The sequence below is a fragment of the Phascolarctos cinereus genome, unplaced genomic scaffold (genome assembly GCF_003287225.1).
Source record: "Phascolarctos cinereus isolate Bilbo 61053 unplaced genomic scaffold, phaCin_HiC Scaffold_5;HRSCAF=322, whole genome shotgun sequence".
In the NCBI taxonomy this organism is placed as follows: domain Eukaryota; kingdom Metazoa; phylum Chordata; class Mammalia; order Diprotodontia; family Phascolarctidae; genus Phascolarctos; species Phascolarctos cinereus.
The window spans coordinates 32,345,679-32,352,629 of record NW_027555958.1 but is presented as its reverse complement, the minus strand read 5'-3'; positions in this window follow the sequence as shown (position 1 = coordinate 32,352,629).

Sequence of the window (6,951 nt, the reverse complement as noted above, 5' to 3'; positions counted from 1 at the left end):
TGTTAAAACTTGTTTTTACATGTAATTGGGGGGAAATAAAATACTAAACAAAAAAAAATAGAGCTGGAAAAGGAAATAGCAAACCACTCCAGTATCTTTGCCAAGAAAACCCCAAATGGGGTCCCAGAGCGTTGGGCATGCCTGAAACAACCGAACAACAAAAGATCTGACTTCAGAGCCAGTGTCCACCCCGAACAAATTCATGAGACAAAGAATAAGATGTAAGGGAAGTGGTCCGAAGGATCTGGGAATGACGGGTGAATTGGTTTGTAATCCTCTTTCCTCCAAGATAAATTATTCAGAGCCACAGTCAGGCTAGCACATCAATAATTCAGAAGGCTAAAGCACTCTGTTCCCTTCCCCCCCTCCCCCCCCCCCCCCAGGCTCAGCATCCTGGGAAAATCTGTCAGCTTCTATCTCCAGCAGGCAGCCCCGGCCCGGCCCGTGCCTGGCACTTCCCTGCCTGCCCCTCAGCAGGTGAGGCAGGGTGAGGAGGAGGAGCATGTTCTGCCATGCTCAGGCCACAGATGGCCTTTGTCCAGGCCTGCTGGGTCTTCCTGGTCATCGTGGCCTCTTTTCAGCCTCCCCCTCCTTTTCTTGTTCCACCCTCCAAGCTCAGCAGAGCCAGGGCAGCTCTGTGACGTCCAGAAGGGAATTAGAGACAGGTTAATCCTAGGAGTAAATGAGACACTGAGGAGAGACAAAATGTTAATTTGTGTTGGGAGTTGAGGTTTTTGGATAGGCCCAAAGCACGTGCTTTGCTCTCCCACACTTCCCACTATCCCAAAGGGAGCCTTTCTAGTCTGAGTTTGCAAATTAGTTTTCGTTTTTGTTTTTGTTTTTCTTGGTTGGGCAGTCCCCACCCTTCCCCGGAGTTCTTGCAGGGATAGCCACCACACCCTCCCTCCTCCGGGAATCAGTCAAACAAGCATTTATCAAGTGTTTACAATGGTTCAGGCACTGGGCTAGCCCCTTCTCTCCAGTCACAAGGGCACCATCTAGGTGATGGCCCCTCATCTGGACTATTACTATATCTTCTGAACTGGTCTCTCTGCCTCAAGCTCATCACATTGCTGCCAACATATATTAGAATCTAAGCTCCATGAGGGCAGGGACGGTCTTGTTTTTTTCTATTGTACCTCAGTGCTTAGCATGGCGTCTGTGGCCTGGCTCCTAGTAAGAACCATTCATCACTCGCCTACCCATCCATTCATTTTTCTACAGTGTAGGACATCTACTCAGCAAACTTCAGTGGCTCCCATCTCCTAGGAAACCAACTGCAGACTCCTCTGTTTGTCATTTAAAACCCTTCCCCCTTCAACCCCATCCTACCTTTCCAATCCATACACACTGTGGTCTTGCCAGACTGGCCCTCTGCCCTTTTCTCACACATCACTCTCCATGTCCCACCTCTGAACCTTTGCCCTGGCTGTCGCTCGTGACTGGAATGCATTCCCTCACGCCTACCTCTTAGAATCCTTGCCTTCTTTCAAGTCTCAGCTTAAATTCTACCCTCTGTGTGAAGCCGGCCCCAATCCCTCCAGTCTTTGGTGGCCTCCCTCCCTCCCAGAATTATCTTATATCTATGTAGCATTTATTTTGTATAAACCTATATAGGTACATGTTGTCTCTCTTCACCAGGATGTCCCAGTAGCAAGGACTATTTCATTTTGTGTGTGTGTTTGTATCCACAGGGTTTAGGACAAGGCTTGGCACATAGTAAACATTTATTAATTGCTTATTGATTAATTGGATTTGAAACCTGCCTCTTCTACCGTATAGGCTTGAGCAAGGCTTTTCCTGCCTCTCCCTGCCTCAGTTTCCTCCTGTGTAAAAAGGCCCCTTTCAGATCTGAATCCTGTGATTCTTCCAGATCTTCCAATCTCCTTTGACTTGTTACTCCCTTCCTTTCAGCCACCCCACACTTAGCCTCTCAGACTTTGATTCCTCACCTGGAAAGTGGGGATAAGAATACCTTTGTACCTACTCTTTAGAGGGCTATAACTGGAAGAAGAGATGGGATCCTCTACAACATTGAAATCACAGGTCTGGGCCCCTCCCCTCCCCCCGAACCGTCACAGGGTTATTGTGAGGCTCAATGGGATAAAGACCTTATAAATATCATTTATCCTTAACATAGTTGTTGTTGTTAGTGATTAGAGCGCTGTTCAGCTCTTACTCACTCTCTGGGTGTTTAGTTGTCTTGCCTCAGGGTTCTTATCTCTGTTTGACCTTGCTCCAGTCTTCATTGGCCTAGGAGGCAGGAGAGTAGAGTGGAAAGAACCCTAGGCCAAGACACCCGATTTCTGGTCCCTATTACTCTACCAGCCCAGTAATTCTGGACAATTCAGTTTTTCATCCTCTGTAATCTGAAGGGAATAGATTAGGTGGCCTCTAGCCTTACCTGGCTGCCAAGGTTCTGATGTAGTGACCCAGAACTAAGGATGCTCAGGTTACTACGCAGTGTTGAGGAGGGAAAAGCATCAAAAGAGGGAGTGTGGGGTGGTGGAAAGAGCACCTGTCTCTGCTATTTGCTGGTGCTTTTGGGACTGTGGGCAAAGTCCATCTGTTTCTCAGACCCTCATGCTCTTCTTCAGTCCTTGAGAGGACTGGCTGAGGAAGGCACAGGCCTTGGAACACAAGCAGACCTTCCTGGCCCAGTTCCAAGCCACAAGATGGAACCAGGTCGGGGAACCAGGTTTCAGCCATGATGTCTCAGGGTTAGTGCTCTCTGCTGATGAAATGCCTTCTCATTGGTCTTGAAGCCAGGGCTGGGAATTCACGGACTGCCAAGTTGCTGAGCGAGGAGGATGTGAGTACAGAAGGTTTGAAAAGATGCTTTCTCAAGCTCTTTTCTGGTGGCTTTGGAGTTACCAGGTGGGGGGCAACAACTCTGTCTCCTCACCCTGCCACCCTGTGACTGTGAATGCAAGGTACCTCTGTTCCTTGTCTTTTGTATTTGTTCTTTCCTGGTCGTAGGTGAATGAGTATCTCGACAGAATTGAATAGGTTATGAGCTTCTAAAGCTGAGAAGGACCCTCAGAGCTCCTTCAGCAAGCAGAGTCGGTAGCAAAGGCCCCTGGAGGTGGCAGCAGCCACCACGTGACCTGCTTGACCCAACCCAATGGTGACTTGAGGGGAATTGGAAGCCACTTGATATTCAGACATTTGGCTGGCAGGAAAGACGCCTTTAGCCTTCCTCCATGACTGCTGGAGTTTTGAGCTTCCCTAGCTTTCTGCCCCTAGGGGAAGAGAGGGGGTAAAGTGAATAGGGTATCAGGCCTGGAGTCAGGAAGACCTGAGTTCAAATCTGGCTTCAGATGCTTATCAGCTGTGTGACCCTGGGCAAATCATTTATCCCTGTTTGCCTCAGTTTCTTCATCTGTCAAATGAGCTGGAGAAGGAAATGGCAAACCACTCTAGGATCTTTGCCAAGAAAACCTCAAAAGGGGCCACATGCACTCGGGCAGCAGTGGATAGAGCACCGGCCCTGGATTCAGGAGGACCTGTGTTCAAATCCGACCTCAGACATATAACACTAGCTGTGTGACCCTGGGCAAGTCACTTAACCCCTAGCCAAAAAAAGGGGGGGCCACACCTGAAAAATGACTAAAAATAATGAAAGGTCTCCTTCATTTAGTGGGTTGGGGAGTCGCCTATATTTCTTACAGCCCCCAGTTTGGGAAATGGGTTGTAACTTCTGTCCTTACTACTCCCTCTCAGTAAATATTCTGTCAAAACTAATTGATATTGACTGGTTGATAGGATAGTGAAGGAATACACTGGTGGGGGCTTGTGAACAACAGCACCAGAATAGCCCTCAGAGGAACTCAGTGTTCAAACCCTGAGGGGATGAGTCATTCACTTCTCCCCTCCACTCCTCCCCCACCCCATCATGCACACAGCCTGCTAGGAGAAGGGGGAAAGGGGGTGCTGCTACATGTAAAAGGGGGCTAGGAGTACCTGTCCCACCTACCTTACAAGACCATTGTAAGACAATGTAGGCCAAGCACTTGCTGAAACATCCTGTAGCAGAAGTACCAGCTGCTATTGCCATGATTTTTGTCCACCCCAGATTTCCAAGCTCTGGGCATATGAAGTGCTGCTGAGAATCAGCATTGCACCCTTTCTGTGGCTAAGAGGCCAGCACTCCCTTCTACTACTACTTGGTGTCTCCGTCACGCTCTTCCCATTAGGAGCAAGAGCAGGAAAGGTGGAATGAAAAGGTAGAGTTCATTTTGAATGAGTACAGAAGATAGAGTCATATATTTAGAGTTGGAACAGGCCTTAGAGGCTGTCAAGTCCAACTCTATCATTTTATAGACAAGGAAACTGATGCCTAAAAACACACAATACTCATCAGAAGCAGCATTTGAACCCAGATCCTCAGAGCTCAGAGCCAATGCCTTTTCCATCATACCACCTTGTCTTCTGTCTCCCAGGCATTTTTATTTTTGTGCATTTCTGTCACTATCCACTAACACCCCCTTGCCAAATAAAGGCTCCCTCTCTACCCCACCATCCAGTAATCAGTAAGTGATGGTGAACAAATCTATTTCTCTTCATATCTATCACCTGCCATCCACATTACCGTTCACTGAGCCTCACCCCAGCAGAATCAAAGGATCCTAGATCCTGAGCTGGAAGGGACCTCAGAGGTCATGGAGCCCAACCCCCTTATTTTACAGAAGAGGAAACTGAGGCATGGAGAGGGGTAGGGATTTGCCCAGGGTTATGTGGAGTCAGGTAGCTGAGTGGAATTTGAACCCAGGTCCTCTGACTCCAAATCCAACCATCTTTCCATATTATGTTTTCTCTAAGACCAAAGAAATCTGTTCTCTTAATTCGGCAAGAATGCTAGGCAACCACTGAAAAGTCCTGATAACAATATCCAAAAGCTGGCTTGAAGATTTACAAATGGTGTTATAAGCCTGAGCTCATTAGACTCCACCCCCAACCACCCCAGGAGACAGGTGCTATCTATGCTTTTATTAGTGTAGGGGAACCCCCAGTAAGGAAATGCCTTCTATCAGTGCAGGACAGCACCTGCTCTACAACTCACAGCTGACGTGTGTCTTTTTTTTTTTACATTTACATTCCTATTAAACATATTTTCACATTAGTGGTGTTGTAAGTAAAAATTAAAACCAATAGGAGGAACCATCAGAAAGAGGAAACAAAACTCAACAGAAGAGAAAAAAAATAGCAGTTCAACTTTCATAGTTCTTTCTTTGGGTGTGGACAGCATTTTCCATCATGAGGGCTCTGCAGATGTCTTAGATCCTTGCGTTGCTGAGAAGGGTTAAGTTTATCAATATTAGTCATTGCACAATGTGGCTGTTATTGTGTACAATGTTCTCTTGGTTCTGCTCACTTCACTCAGCACCAGACCATACAAGTTTTTCCAGGTTTTTCTGAAGTCAGCCTGCTCATCATTTCTTATAGCACAATAGTATTCCATTACATTCATATACCACAACTTGCTCAGCCATTCCCCAATTGATGGGCATCCTCTCCATTTCCAATTCTTTGGCATGTGTCTTGAACACAGACATCCCTGACTCTGAGGCAGGGGCTCTCTCCACCTTTCCATACTGCTTCTCACTCCGTTCTATGAATAAGAAAACTGGGTTTCAGTTCCAAAGGACTTAGGATGAAAAATGCTATCTACCTCCAGAGGAAGAACTGATGGAGTCCGGATGCACATCGAAGCATGATTTTTTGACTTTCTTCATTTTTCTTTTTTATTATTTTGGTCTGTGTTTTCTTTCACAACATGACTAATATATCAAATCGCTTGCCTTCTCAGTAGTGGAGGAGGGAAGGAGGGAATTTGGAACTCAAAAAATTTTAAAAACCAATGTTAAAAATTGCTTTTATGTGTAATTGAGGAAAAAGTAAAATATTAAATAAATATATTTTAAGATGGAAAAAAACAAAACAAAACAAAACTGGGACTCAGAGGGGTTAATTACCCAGATCACCTGGCTGGTAAGTGTAGAGGCAGGATTGAAATTCAAATCTCTCCTGATTCTAAGTCCACGCAGAGTCACAGAAGAAATCCTCCCTCATTGGCCCGCAGCCCTTGGGTATAATGGATAAACTGGGGCTTAATGGGAAAGTAGAGCTAAGGGACTCGGGAACTCAGTCCTCTTCCATTCCCTTTTCTCTATCTCCCTCCCGCAAGCCCCGACAGCCGAAGGGAGCCTCACTTGAAGAGCGGCCATCAAATATTCATAGCTGGACGGGATGGATCTCCCAATCACTTCCCGCTTAATCTCCTTGTGATACTTTCCATTAAAGAATCACTAACTTGACCTCAAAGGTTCCCTCGTGATTCCCATCTCGCTGCACATTCATTCATTTGCTGTGCTGCCCACAGATCTCCTTATCTCCTTGGCTCTGAACAACCCTTCTTGCCTCTGTAACGATGTGGGAGCTCTGAGGCACGGGGTGCGGCAATTTGTCAGCTAAGATAGCTTTTACAGTCGTGGTGCAGTGGGAAAAGCCCTAGCTCTGGAGTCAAAGGACCTAGGTTCAAATCCTGCTTCCGAAGTTTACCACTTGTGTGACCTTGGGCAAGTCCCTTCTCCTCTTCCCTGGGCCTCAGTTTCCCCATCCGTAAAATAATAGTGTTGGACTAGATCTCTAGCTCAATGATCCTATGAGTTACCTAACTTCTCTCGGCCAAAGTTTCCTCTTCTGTAAAATGGGGAGGCTAGACTGGATGGCATCCAAAGTGCCTTCTGGGGCAGCTAGGTGGCGCGGTGGATAGAGCACCGGCCCTGGATTCAGGAGGATCTGAGTTCAAATCCGGCCTCAGACACACAACACTTACTAGCTGTGTGACCCTGGGCAAGTCACTAAACCCCATTGCCTAACCAAATTTAAAAAAAAGCAAAGTGCCTTCTCAGTCTAGGTCTAGGATCCTATTAAATATTTCTACCTCCA